The sequence below is a fragment of the Myotis yumanensis genome, unplaced genomic scaffold (genome assembly GCF_028538775.1).
Source record: "Myotis yumanensis isolate MYYU_CA2020_CCGP unplaced genomic scaffold, mMyoYum1.0.hap1 SCAF_10, whole genome shotgun sequence".
NCBI classification, from domain to species: Eukaryota; Metazoa; Chordata; class Mammalia; order Chiroptera; family Vespertilionidae; genus Myotis; species Myotis yumanensis.
In genome coordinates this window covers 33855571-33870862 of record NW_027223761.1, presented here as the reverse complement: position 1 = coordinate 33870862, position 15292 = coordinate 33855571, and the positions used below count along the sequence as shown (strand labels likewise).

General features: G+C 38.9%; 2 pseudogenes; one reads left to right on the top strand and one right to left on the bottom strand.

The window, feature by feature from the left end:
- Nucleotides 1-8127: 8127 nt before the first annotated feature.
- Nucleotides 8128-8624, top strand: LOC139018365 (ferritin light chain pseudogene; annotated as a pseudogene).
- A 6259-nt stretch (nucleotides 8625-14883) lies between these two features.
- LOC139019169 (U2 spliceosomal RNA) lies at nucleotides 14884-14992 on the bottom strand (annotated as a pseudogene).
- Between the last annotated feature and the right edge of the window lie 300 nt (nucleotides 14993-15292).

Genomic DNA, 15292 nt, shown 5'->3' with positions numbered 1-15292 from the left:
CAAATTACAGGAAAGGCAAATACAATGCCCTAACTTGAGAAGCCAAGTCTCAAATAATAGCTCTACCAAATAGCCAGAGTAGAAGAGGCAATGGACAAAAAAAGAAAATTGGGGTGCTAAGAAGGGAAAAAAGCCCAGTAACAGGGCTTTTTGTCCTTTCCTGATTTCCTTTAAATAAATACTTTTTATTGATTTCAGAGAGAAACGGAGAGGAAGAGAAAGATAGAAACATCAATGATGAGAGAGAATCATTGATCGGCTGCCTCCTGTATACCCCATACTGGGTGGGGATTGACCCCCTTATCTCCCCCCCTGCCAAACCCAGGCATGTGCCCTGACTGGGAATCAAACTGAGATGGGTTGATGATTGACCACTGAGCTACACCAGTCAGGTTCAAGATTGTCTTTGCTATTCTGGGTCCCTTGTTATTCCATGTGAATTTTAGGATCAACTTATCAATTTATATATAAGAAAAGCTGATTTTGATTGAGATTATATGGAATCTGTAGAACAATTTGTGGAGTATCACCATCTTAGCAATATTAAGTTTTCCAATCTGTGAACATGTCTTTTCATTTGTTTAGTCTTTCATTTCTTTCAAAATTTTAATAATTAAAAATATTTCTAAGTGTTTTATTTCTATGATGTTACTAAAAATGAAATTGTTTTCTTAACTTTATTCTCTGTTATTTGCTGGTGTACAAAATGCAATCGATATTTATAATTGATTTAGTATTCTTCAACTTTGATGAATTAATGCATTTCTTAGTTTTAATGGAGTCTTTAGAATTTTCTACAAACAAGTTTATGTCATCGACATGTAGAAGTAGTTTAATTTCTTCTTTCCCAATATGATTTGTTTTTGCTTAATTGCCCTAACTAGTGTCTCCAGCACAATGTTGAATAAAAGTGGCCAGACATACTTGTCTTGTTTCTGATCTTAGGGAAAAGTTTAATCTTTCATTAGTTGGGATGTGTTCCCTCCCCTCTTATTTTTTCAAAGAATTTGCAAAGGCCTTAGTAATGCACTAAAGCCAAGAAAATTAAAGCCTGCTTTGTGCTGAATAATTCTACATTTTTGGGTTATAAGAATACAAAATATTACATACAAAGGTAGACTTATGAACAAGGTACTAAATATTTAAAGGATAAATATCAAGCCAAGTTTTATCCCAGTTAGTTTATCCCCTCCTAAAATTTCTAGAGATAAGTTATTTAAGCTAGATCACAAATTTATATTTACACTAATGATTATGTTTATGAATATGTAATATAGCATATTCTTTGAAAAGCATTCAAACAACACAGAGAGATTAATAAGAAAGGTAAAATATAATAGCCCTAATCGGTTTGGCTCAGTGGAGAGAGTGTTGGCCTGCAGACTGAAGGCTCCCAGGTTCAATTCCGGTCAAGGGCATATGCCTGGGTTGTGGGCTTGATTCCCGGTAGGGGACATGCAGGAGGCAGCCAATCAGTGATTCTCTCTCATCATTGATGTTTCTATGTTTCTCTCCCTCTCCCTTCCTCTCTGAAATCAATAAAAATATTTTTTAAATTCTATCACCTAGAAATCATCACATTTAGTGAATCATGCTTTAGACCATGCTTTATATCACAGTTATTTAATTCTATATTTAAATGTATTCATTGTTTACCACCAATAATTTTTTTTTTTTTGCCTTCTCTATCCTGAAATCTCATGGATATATGGACTTTATTAAAAAGTAGTTTTGCTCTAGGATTCCTGGGTAATGTGATTCCAGAGTTCCTTTATACTTAGGAATGTAAATATACTTCCTTAAATGTGAACAACCTGGCTGTGTACTAGTCTTGTCTCACATTTTAACTTTCTAGATATTGCTCTGTTATCCCCTTGCACTCAATATTACTGTGGAAAAGTCAGAGGATGATTCTATTTTCCTCTATTATAGATGACTTTACTTGAAATTCAACTGAATTTGGCATTTTTCATCCCAGGTTAATAATCTTTTAAAATGTATTTTTCAGGCCCTAACTGGTTTGGCTCAGTAGATAGAGCATTGGCCTGCAGACTGAAGGGTCCCAGTTTGGATTCTGGTTAAGGGCACATGCCTGGGTTGTGGGCTTGATCCCCAGTTGGGGGCATACAGGAGGCAGCCAATCAATGATTCTCATCATTGATATTTCTATCTTTCTCTCCCTCTCCCTTCCTGTCTGAAATCAATAAAAATATATTTAAAAATAAAATGTATTTTTCAGTTACAGTTGACATAATATTATATTAGTTTTAGGTGTACCATATGGCAATTAGACATTTATATTCCTTATGAAGTGATTATTCTGATAAGTCTAGTACACATCTGACATCAGGTTGATCATTTCATGTCACTTTTTTTCTAGAACAGGATGGATCCTTTAATTTGCAAGTTCACTTTCTTTTAATCCTTTTTTTTTTTCCTGCTGCATTTTTTAGGATTACTCTTTTAGAAAAAATTGATCTTATGTTGGGTAATGTTTGTCCTCTGTAATGATTAACTTCTTTCTAATTGCTTTAACCTTTGTTTTCTTCTCCTCTGTCATTTCAGTGTTTAACTAGGCTTTTGTGAAATCTCACGTCAGTGGTGTCTATTCTATTTCTTGCTATTTCATATTAATTTGTTAGTAACAGCCAACAAATTTGGTCCTTGAATTGCTATTTTAACTCTGAAATTTCCCTTTCCATCTCCTGTTATTGTTTTATCTGGTGTTTAAGCTCTTGCTTTATTAAATTTATATTTTTATTAAATTTTTGTTAGATGTAAAGTACTCATGAATATTTTTATTGGTTTTTTTTGTACTGAATATGAATAGTATTTAAATAGTTACAGTTCATTCTTCTTAAACATTTCACACTCCTCTAAACTTTCACCATTTGGGTATTTGCAGGGAGAGGGAGAATGTTTAATATGGCATGTTTTAATCCTATTGGTTAGGATGCTTTGGGCTGGAAATAACAGAATCTTTTGCAATGTTTAAATAACAGATATTCTGTTATCTCACTTAACTACTATTTAAAGATAGTCAGTTCCAAAGTTGGTTCTGGCCAACCCTGGCGTGTGCATTTTTCACAGGGAGGTGGGAGTGGGGCTTGGTAAGATCCTCATGTCATCGAGGATCTTCTCATCTGCCTGCCCTGCCGACCTCATAATCCCAAGATGACTGCCAAGGGTCCAAATTCAAGTCCATGCACACCAGCATCCCAGGCAACAAGGAAGGTGAAGGGACAAGAAGGGCCTTATTGTTAGTTCTCTCTTTTTTTCAGAAAGGAAAGTCTTCCTCAGGATCTCTCTTCCTTTCAATCTCAAACCATAAGATCCATTTTGTCAGAACTGGATCATATGCCTTCCCCAAAGATATCACTGATAGAGAATTGGGTGGCCATGATTGGTCTAAAACAGTGATTCTCAGAAGTCACTCTGGGAAGCCTCTCTCTTCCTCTTCCAGTTGCAAGCCCTTCTGGAGCTGCCGGCTTTGGTGCAAATATGGCCAAGTCGAAGAACCACACCACATGCAACCAGTCCCGAAAATGGCACAGAAACAGCATTAGGAAACCTCAATCACAAAGATATGAATCTCTTAAGGGGTAGTTCCTGAGAAACATGCACTCTGCCAAGAAGCACAACAGGAAGGGCCTGAAGATGTAGGCCAACACCAAGGCGATGAGCACACGTGCTGAGGCTATCAAGGCCCTTAGAAAACCCAAGGAGATCGAGCCCAAGATCCCAAAGGGCAGCAGCTGCAAGCTCAATTGACTTGCCTAATTGCTCAAGCTTGGGAAACGTGCTTGTGCCCACATTGCCAAATGTCTCAGGCTTGTATGGAAGTTTGGCTGGAACTTGGTACACTGATGGCTCTAGCTGTGCTAATCTGCCCACCTGATGGCAGCCAGCATTCAACCGTCCGCTGATATTCTCTACGTGGAAACAGAAACAAATCACAGTAGCCAAAGGGCCGAGTTATGAGGGGTCTGGTTGGTAATCACGCATGAACCTTGGCCTGACCCTGGGTAGTGACACTTGGGTGATTCTGAAATGATTGACTCCATGGCTTGGCCATGATAATTGAGGGCAGCAAGCCCTAGTGTCCCTAGAACTGGGACGATTTACTGCAGCGGTTCTCAACCTGTGGGTCGCGACCCCTTTGGGGGTTGAATGACCCTTTCACAGGGGTTGCCTAAGACCATCGGAAAACACATATATAATTACATATTGTTTTTGTGATTAATCACTATGCTTTAATTATGTTCAATTTTTAATAATGAAAATACATCCTGCATATCAGATATTTACATTACGATTCATAACAGTAACAAAATTACAGTTATGAAGTAGCAACGAAAATAATTTTATGGTTGGGGGTCACCACAACATGAGGAACTGTATTAAAGGGTCGCGGCATTAGGAAGGTTGAGAACCACTGATTTACTGGAATCTGCAATGGGACATTCTGCTGGTTGGGGCAATTAATTCACACCCCTGGTGGGGAAGAACTGCTTGGTCCCTAATGGGACCCTGTCACCTAATGCAGCAGGGACCCATGTAGACACATTATATGTGGACTGGTCATGCACAATTGAAAGATGGAGGAGGTAGGGGACCTGATCTGGCATATCACCCCTCCTACTTACCTCCTCACGACAGAAAGCATTACCTCTCCTGGCTAACAGGTATGGTTTACACAGCCTGGCCAGATTCCCAAGGCTGCGGCTACGTTCACATGTAAAGATCAGGCTATGATTTTCCCATTTAAGTCCCTATAAATATTTGTCTTTCTGACCTCAGACTTCCACTGTTCATGTGAAATCCAGTTACAGGGAGGCAGGCACCTGTGCAGTTACCCAAACTGAACGTTATGTTTTTTATATCAAATGAATCTGTTAATATCTCTCCTTTGTTAATACATATGAAATCCCAAATAAACGCCCAAGTGATCCAATTTCAACCCCAGGTGACCTATTAGCACACTGGTTCAGGTCCTGGGGAACATGGAGGAAAAATTGTTACTAATACTTAGGGAAATAAAAGTCTCTCCAGGAACTTTTAGAAAGATTTTTTTGGTTGTCACAACTTTAGATCCAAATCAGGGTTCTATTAGCAGAAATGAAGGGGAAAATAGCATTTGAGTAAATGCACTACCTATCTAGATATCACTGTATAAAGGGAGGAAACCCATTTCAACTGGAATATGAATCAATAATGTATTTTCCTTAACAAATGGATTATTAAACTGTCCCTCCTTTGTCATACAAAGAACAAAATAGAACACAGAGAGAATGTAGAGGTCTCATATATATACAGTAGATCCTCAGGTTACGTCGAAGATCCTTTCCTACAGCGCGACGTAACGCGATTTTCACTGTTAAGTCGGAACCCACCTACATAAGCACCTACGTCACTCACATGGAGCACATACACAGCAGTAATGAAGTGAAACAGTAAAAAAAATTTAAAAGAAAGATAACAATTCCTGACCTTTACTTGTGGTAAGTAAATAATAAAAAACATAAAGCACATATGTACGTACGTGGAAATGTCGGAACTTTTTTTTTTATATAAATAAATGGGAGATGGCGTTGTAACATTACCCAGAGAACTGTCTGTAGAGAGAAACGCTTCTGAATTATCCAATCAGAAAAGAGAAAAGCGATTGTTGTTTAATGAGTGAAAAAATACTTTGGCAGAGTATTCAAAGAATAAACCTATGAAAAAGAAACTAATCAGAATAGTCCTTTAAATGAAATTTATTAATAAGTTTATGAATAAAAATAAGAATTAAGTAAAACAGAATAAATTAGAAAATAAAGGACATCAGTGGTAGAAAGAATAATGAGTCCTCTAAGATATCTATGTTCCAATCCCTGGAAACTGTGAATGTTACTTTACATGCAACCATTGTTTTTGTTTTTTTAGTTATGATTAAGTTAAGTTGCCATGAGATGGGAAATTTTTGGATTTTCCTGTAATCACAAAAGTTCTTATAAAAGGGAGGTAGGAGGGTCAGAATCAGAATCAGTGATGTGACAATGGCCCAGCTGGCATAGCTCAGTGATTGAGTGTTGACCTATGAACCAGGAGGTCATGGTTCAATTCCCAGTCAAGGCACAATGCTTGGGTTGCAGGCTCGATCCCCAGTGTGGGGTGTGCAGGAGGCAGCCGATCAGTGATTCTCTCTCATCCATTGATGCTTCTATCTCTCTCTCCCTCTCCCTTCTCTGAAATCAATAAAAGTATATTAAAAAATATATTCCATTAAAAAAAAGGAATATGACAATGAAAGCATAAGTTGAAATGATGGAAGAAGCTAGCTTCTGGAAACTAAAAAGAGCAAGGAAACAGTCTTCCCTGGACCCTGCTGAAGAAACGCAGCCTGCTGACATTCATTTTAGACTTGATCTCCAGAACTGTCAGGCAACAAAGTTGTGTTGTGTTATGCCTCTAAGTTTGTGGTAATTTGTTACAGCAGAAATAGGACATCCAAATGCAGACTGACATAGAATAAGAACAGCATGAAACATAGCAATGACTATCTACAGGACTTGGACCATGTAAAGACAAGAGGAATCAAAACTGAACCAAACAGAGGCAATGCCTAGCTAAACAGTAAGAATTTTCATCATTTTTCATAGTCAGAAGGGGGAACTGAACATGTCTATAGAAATTTACTGTGCATTTGTTATAGTTTGATATATATATTAGTCAGAGTTCTCCAGAGAAACAGGAGATTGTGTGTGTGTGTGTGTGTGTGTGTGTGTGTGACTTTAAAAAAAAGAAATTGTCTCATGCATTGGGGGGCAGGGCTGGCAAGTCTGAAATTTGTAGGGCAGGCTGGAAATTCAGGTAAGAGCTGATGTTGCAGCCCTGAGAATTCTGCAGGGCAACAGGCTAGAAACTGGTAGGGTTTCTATGTTGAAGTCTTGAGAAGTCTTTCTTCAGGAAACCTCAGGTTTTGTTTGTAAGGCCTTCAACTGATTGAATGAGGCCCACTCATATTGTGGAGGGTAATATGCTGCACTCAAAGTCTACTGACTTAAATGTTAACCACATGTAAAACAAAATACCCTTACAGAACATCTAGACTAATGCTGTGACCGAACAACTGGACGTATCCTAACCAACTTGACATAAAATTAACCATCACAATAAACATATGTATATTTAACTCTATAGTAAATAATACTCATTAATTATCAGCAAATCCTTTGTTGTGTTTCATCAACTTTCCTTAGTGTTTAGATCAAGATTCTTAATGTGAAATCCATTGACCTCTAGAGGTTCATGAAGTTTTTCAAAATATGTAGCATTTTGAGTGGATGTAGGTTCATGCATTTTTCGGGGGGAAAGGTCTATAGCTTTCACCATATTCTCAGAAGAGTCTACAAGGATGTGAAATTGACCAAGAAAGGTTAAGGAGCCACTGTAGAAAGATATCAACAGTGGACCATTTTTGACATTTGAAGGATAGATTCTGATGTCTGAACAAACAAGGCTCTTACAGACTTCTCTGGGTGTTACTCATTACATAAATACCAAGTCCTCAGTAACTGTTAAGTAATAGATTAATATATATATATATATCTTTGTTTTCCAGGAAAGACATGTCTTACTCTGATATGATATTATAAGGGAGATGGAACAGTCTCACAGTGCAGTCCAAAATGAGTCTTTCAGATGCAAGTTTTTGGTCATTATGATTTTGTGGGCAAGCTACTTAGTTAATACATGGCAGTGGAGTGAGTGAGCAGCAGTGAGGAGCCTTCCAACATCTTAGAAATGAGAAAGAATGCTGCCCTCTGAACTCTAAACCTATCCACTCAGCACATCTGAGAAGCCAGCAAATTGTCTCCTAGACCCTCAGAACAGCTGTATAGTTAAAGTGAATGAATCAATTAATAGGGGAAACTTGTATTTTAATCAAGAGTACCCTTAGCAGTCCCAGATCTCTCTCTTGCTTCAATAGTGTTTGGATGGGACAGACCCAGGGACACCCCTTCTTCCAGCCTCTGACCACCATCCACCATCTTTTCCAGTCACCAGCTTCAGAACAACCTCTGAGACCAGCAGCCAAGACACTATTTTCTTTCTACTTTAACTCCTTATTGCCGGACAACCATGAGCTCCCAAATTCATCAGAATTATTCCCCTGAGGTGGAGGCTGCTGTCAACCGCTTGGCCAACCTGCATCTGTGGACCTCCAACACCTACATCTCTCTGGGCTTCCATTTCCACTGTGATAATGTGCCTCTGGAGGGCGTGGGCCACTTCTGAGAGTTGGCAAAGAAGAAGCACAAGGGCACTAGCCATACTTTTCCAGAATGTGCTGAAGCCTTTACATTCTGGAAGATGAGTGGGGCAAAGCTCAGGATGCCATGGAAGCTGCCCTGGCCTTGGAGAGGAACCTGAACCAGGCCCTTTTGGAGCTGCATGCCCTGGGTTCTGCCCATGCAGACCCTCATCTCTGTGACTTCCTGGAGAAATACTTCCTGGATGAGCAGGTGAAACTCATGAAGAAGATGGGCCACCAGCTGACTAACCTCTGCAGGCTGGCCAGCTCCCAGGCTGGGCTTGGCGAGTATCTCTTTGAAAGGCTCACCCTCAAGCAATACTAGGAACCTTTGGAGCCCAGAGGCCTTTGAGAGGCCCCTCTGCATTCCCCTGGTGTCTGGCTTTTGCCTGAGCCTCTTCCAGAAACTGTAGCCATTTGTTTAACCACCCTGGAGCCCTCTCCCATGCATTGGACCAAATAGAAACAATACAGCTTTTTGTAGAAAAAAGAAAAAAAATCAAGGAGAGAAGGCTAGAGTGAGTCCTGTAATACTCTATTGGAGTTGGGGATGTTTGTATGAACTCATGTTTATTTTAATATGTATGTAGAAAAACACAGAAACAAATATAGATATGTGAATTTACACACACACACACACACACACACACACACACGTTAGCTCCATTCACTAAGTGGGCCTACAAGTAGTGGCACTTTGGTAGCAGTGAGCACATACCACACCCAAATCTTGGTTTCCAAGTATAATCCTATCTAATAAAAGAATAATATGCAAATTGACCATCACTCCAACACACAAGAGGGCCACCACAAGATGGCCAACAAGGGAGGGCAATTAGGGGTGACCAGGCCTGCAGGGGAGGGCAGTTAGGGGTAACCAGGCCAGCAGGGGAGGGCAGTTGGGGGTAATTGGGCCTGCAGGGGAGGGCAGTTAGGCGTCAATCAGGCTGGAAGGGGAGTGGTTAGGCATCAATCAGGCTTGGCAGGCAGAAACAGTTAGGGGCAATCAGGCAGGCAGGCGAGCGGTTGGGAGCCAGCAGTCCTGGATTGTGAGAGGTATGTCCAACTGGATTGGGCCTAAACGGGCAGTTGGACTTCCCTCGAGGGGTCCCAGATTGGAGAGGGTGCAGGCTGGGCTGAGGGACACCACTCCCCCCCCCCACCCCCACCCCCACCCCGCATGAATTTTGTGCACCGGGCCTCTAGTTCTCTAATAAAGGGACATAGGAGGTAAGAGGCCTGAAAGCTAGGAAAATTTGGCCAAAGCTGGAGCAGCTTGCACAACAAATACTATAACTCAAAGAATAAAATAAATATCCACAAGCCCATACTGATGTAAATAAGCAATTGAAAAAATAAGTAGACAGGTAAGTGCTGGAGAAAGAACAAATTTTCCTTATAGAAGAATTCAGAACAATATTCACAGATACTCCCCACTCCAAGAGGTAGAGCTTAATTCCCCTCTCCTTGAGTGTGGGGTGTATTTAGTGACTTGCTTCCAAAGAACAGAGTCTGGGGCCTGGCTGGTGTGGCTCAGTGGTTGAGCATTAACCTATGAACCAGGAGCTCACAGTTTGATTACCGATCAGGGCACATGCTTTGGTTGCGGGCTCAATCCCCATTGAGGGGCATGCAGGAGGCAGTGGATCAATGATCCTCTCTTATCATTGATGTTTCTATCTCCCTTTCCCTCTCCCTCTCCCTTCCACATTCTGAAATCAGTAAAAACATACTTTAAAAAAATTAAAAATAGAGTATGGGAAAGAAAAATAGGAGAAAACTGGCAGGCACTACCTTAGCCAAATGGTAAAGTTAACATTATCAATGATAAATCATGTTGATAGCTATACCCCCTGATTATATATGAGAAAAAAAGCAATTCACCTTTGTGGTAATTTCCCACAAAACTGGTGTAATCCTGAGAAAAACCTGAACTGAAGAACATTCTAAAAAATATCTGACCAGTACTCTTCAAAACTGTCAAAGGAGAGACTAAGAAACTGTCATAGCCTGAACAGGATTAAGGAAATGTGATAACTAAATGAAATGTGGGATACTGGTTTGGATCCTCAAATAGAAAAAGAACATTAGCAGAAAAACTGGTAAAATCTGAATAAAGTCCATGATTAACAGTATTATATCAATGTTATTTTTTTTAGTTTTGACAACTGATTGAATAAGATGTTAACACTAAGTATAAAGCAAGTTCAAAAAACTAAATTCTAACAGAGTGTCTAGTACAATAGAAATGTATTTCTGTGGGTCAGTAATATTTTCCCAGTTCTGAACTGGCTGAAATGTGCCTCAGGTCTAATTGTCTCCTTTGGGTGGAATTCCCTGCCTATCCAACAATGTTTGGATCACCAATTCAGCCTACAAAAGTCTGTGGTCCTAGGAAAAGAGATGCATTGAAGAGGGCACATGAACATACTGTCACTAGAAAGATATAGCTCCTAATTATAAATAAATAAATTATAAATAAATCAAATAAATAAATAAATTATAAATAAATCAAACTGGCCTTCAGGCCAATTGCACCAACCTCATTAAATTTAGCTATGAAACTCTCTCAGAACCTGCTCATTCTAGGGTCCAAAGTCTGCTTTCTGGACTAGCAAGCTTCAAATTCAGATCTTACTATCAGGTGGCTTCCCTTCTGAAATCTTACCAAGCCCCACCCCCACCTCCCTTTATCCACATTGTTGGTCCAGCTCAATAGGCCTCCTGGCAGCTAGCTCTCCTAGCAATGCCTGCAGTAATGACATACTTGCTGTAGACAATAAAGCCAATTTCTGATATCTTGGCATCTCTTTTACTTTCTTGAATAATATGAATACCAGTTTCAAAAGTGAGATTCCTTCAGCCCCCTTGATATTGTTATGTAGTAAGAGTTGTGGCTGTATTCTGGAAAAAATAGGCACAATACCAATAAGCAATGACTCTAGAATCCAGCCTCTCCCAGGTTTTTACTGTGTTGAAACAAAAGAACTTGATTCTCTCCCTCCTGGACAATTAATTTTTCTGTAATCTCTGTGTACATTCCTTATCATTCTATGTTTGAAGGCCTGTATAACCTGAATTGCCACTTTTCTTTTCAGAGTTAAGAGGGGAAAACTCATGTCATTGTATTTTAAGTATTAAGTCCTTCCCCTTTCTCACTTTTTATAGTTTCTAAAACTTTGCCTTGAATTTCAAGTTTTTCTGGCCAACATAATTCTAACCTGGCTGTCAATCATTTTTAGTAACTGTTGTGACTGAGAGCCTTACTTTACAACTCAAAGTTCCTGAAACCCTACATTGAAAACTACAATGAATTAGTGAGTCCAGTATAACGCATGCCAGCATCTTCTTATAAACCAGAATGAAAACCAAGGTTTCCTCTTCATTGTTCAAACTTTATTAACATGATTTTTGGGTGATTATTACAGTAAATAAATACTTAACTTTAAATAAACGGGTAGGGTAATTTGTGAACTGACAAAATTTTTGTCTTATTGCTACAGATAGCTTGGCCTTAGTGCTTGCTTTACAGAGCACTGTTCAGGGACATAGAAATCTAATGCCTGAACTCCATGAAATGCACATTTTCAATTATACTACAAACTGCCAAACTGCAGATTCCTGCTCTAACTGGCTAACTCATTAGATGAGGAACCTCCGCTCTTACCTTAGCACAAAACTTTTGACCCTTAAGTTCCCTGATAAGATATAATTCCACAGAAGTAAAATAAAAACTTTCATTAGTGGGCCAATAATTAAATATGGATTTAACCACTTATTTTTTTTCTGACTCTCAGTAAATGTTTTAAACATAGTCGCACAATAGTAAGACATTGTCACCAGAAGTCCATTAAGCACTATTACCTACTACCTGACACATAAGTAGGTCTTTAATATTTGTTGAATAGAAAGAAATGTCACTATGTAGCAATGTACAAATACAACTGGATGTCTCTCTCTCTCTTTTTTTTAATCTTTACCCGAGGATCTGTTTTTTAATGACATTAGGGGAGAGAGAGAAACATTGATGTGAGAGAAACATTGATTGGCTGCCTCCTGCAGGTCCTCCAACTGGGGATCAAACCTGAAACCCAGGTATGCGCTCTGACAGGGAATCAAACCTGTAACCTTTTGTTCTATGGGCTGATGCTCAAATCAACTGAGCAACCAGACCAGGGCTGGATGTTTCTCTTAATTCTTCTTTGTTTCCCTGACATGGATTACTGGGTCTCATCAGTTCTACTGAACTGAGATAGCTTTTGTGGACCTGTCCTCCTCTGAATTCCCATTGCCCAAATTATGGCCATTTAGGTCTCCTGTCTTTGTTTCCCATTTTCCCATCCCAAGTCTTTTCCCTACTTCTAGTCCAACCTCCATAAGGCCACTAGAGTTATCTTTCTAAAGTTCAAATAAAACAATGCCAGCCTTCATTAAAAATTTCAATAGTACATGGCAGGCAAGGCTTTTCATAATCTTTCGATGTATTTTTCCAACTTCATCTCTTACTACTTCTCATCAAACACTCTGGCCCTCTATTCTTTGACTTGGAAAAGTCAAATTATCATATTTCAACTTGTTGATTACTCTTCCATGATTATGTGGCATTCTGCATGCCCATTTCTGGCTGGAAAATACTCAACTAACAATGTTCTTACTTGTCTTTTGGGATTCAAATATTTTCTCTTCTGTAAGCCTTTCTTGACTCCCACATTCAGTTTCTCCTGTGCTCCCATGCAACATTCTATTGACTTTTCTCGCAGCATAACTCTCACCAGAGGCTATTTTTCCATTGGTTTTTAGAGAAAGGGAGGGGAAGAGACAGAGAGAGAAACACTGATGTGAGAGACACATTAACTGGTTGCCTCCCACATGAGCCCTGACCAGGGCCAGGGATAGAGCCTGCAACTGAGGTACCTGGCCTTGACCAGAATTGAACCTGGGACCCTTTAGTCCACAGGCCAATGTTCTATCCACTGAGCCAAACTGGCTAGGGGCATAGCACTTATATTTTATTGCATTCATCTTTTTTGCCATCTTGACTAATGCTGTCCAATAGAAATACAAGCTGCATGTGATTTTTAACTTTTCTGGTAGACACATTAAAAAAAAATGGCCCTGGCCAGTGTTGCTCAGTGGATAGTGTTGGGCCTCCAACCAAAGGGTCTCGGGTTCGATTCCCATTCAAGGGCATGTATCTGAGTTTCAGGTCCAACCCTGGGCTGGGTTGAGGCATGTGAAGGAGGCAACCAATAGATGTGTCTCTCTCACATGGATGTTTCTCTCTCCCTCCCTTCCACTCTTTCTAAAAATTAATGGAAAAAATATCCTTTGGTGAGGATTAACAACAACAAAATAATAAAAAATTCTAAAAAAGTAAAATGAAACAGATGAAAAGAATTTTAATATTTTTATTTAACTCAAATATATCCCAAATATCGTCACTTCAACACATAAGATAAACTTTGTTAATTGTGTATTTTACCTTATTTTTTGTAAGTTTTCAAAAATCCTGTGTGTTTTGTATACTTATAGTACATTCCAATCTGCCACATTTGGAATGTACTCACTACTGTGGTTAGTGGCTTTCAGATTGGACAGCTAGTGTAAGCTTCAAAAGGAATCACATCTTGTTCATTTTTGTATTCTCAGGTGCCAAACTTGTAAGAAATGCCTAATAAGTGAATGAGTAAATGAATGATGATAAAAATAGCTTGCATTGGCTTACCATGTGAAAGGCACTGTGATAAGCAAGATACATACCTGTTTATTCCTTTCCTTACCATCAAGTGGCTGGTTAGCATTCAATAGCTACTGAACGGTCATTAAGTAATTAGGTAGCCTTTGGAAAGCAACTTAACGTCTAACCATCTCCATTTACTTATTTGTGAAAGGACAGAGGGGTTGGGCAAAATGACTTTTTTTCCCCAGGCAGAAGCTTTATTTATTTTTCTAGCTTTTGTTCTTATTTTATTTTTAATTTATTTACTTATTTTAATTTACTCTTATATTGGTTATATTATTTTCAAGAGTATAATATAGTGATTAGACATTTTTATACACTTACAAGGTGATCACTCCACTAATTCTAGTAGTCACCTGTCACCGTGTAGAGTTATCACAATATTATTGACTATATTCTCCGTCTCCTTTTCACCCATATCCCCAACTCTCCCTTCTGGTAACCATTCCTTTGGTCTCTGTTTCCATGAGCCAGTTTTTGTTAAATTTAAAAAATTTTTCAATTACAGTTGACATTGAATATTACATTAGTTTTAGGTGTACAGCATAGTGGTTAGACATTTATATAATTTATGAAGTTATTTCCACTCCCATAAGTCTAGAACCCTCCTGACACCATAGTTATTATAATATTATTGACTATATACCCTATACTGCCCTTTACATCCCTGTCACTATTTTGTAACTGCCAACTTGTACTTTTTGATCCCTTCAGTTTTTCCACCCAGCTCCCAACCCCTTACCCTTCTGCCAACCATCACTATGTTCTCTGTATCTGTTTGTTCTGTTCATATAAATGAAATCATATGGTATTTGTCTTACTCATTTCATTTAGCATAATACCCTCTAGGTCCATCCATTAATATACTGTCCTCGGATGGCTGACATATCAGATATTAAGCTGATTAAGAATAGATACTACACTTGATCTTTGTCTAAGGGCCAAGAAGCAATGCAATGTGATTCTTAAGCCCGGTTCTAAAATAGTGTGGATTATAAATAAGTGGAGAAAACGGGTTAGAAGATTTAGGAAACAATGTTGCACAGTGGAAGGGCATATGCTTTGGAATTAGACAAACTAAGTTAGACTTCCCACAACCATCACTCAGTTATGTAACCTCAGGCAATTTAAATTCCCCAATCTTCCATTTCCTCATCTGTAAAACGGAGACATTAATACCTATCTTTTTGTGAGGTTTGGAAATAATATCTGCAAAGTGTTTGGCATATTAGTATATTTTCAAAAATAGAAGA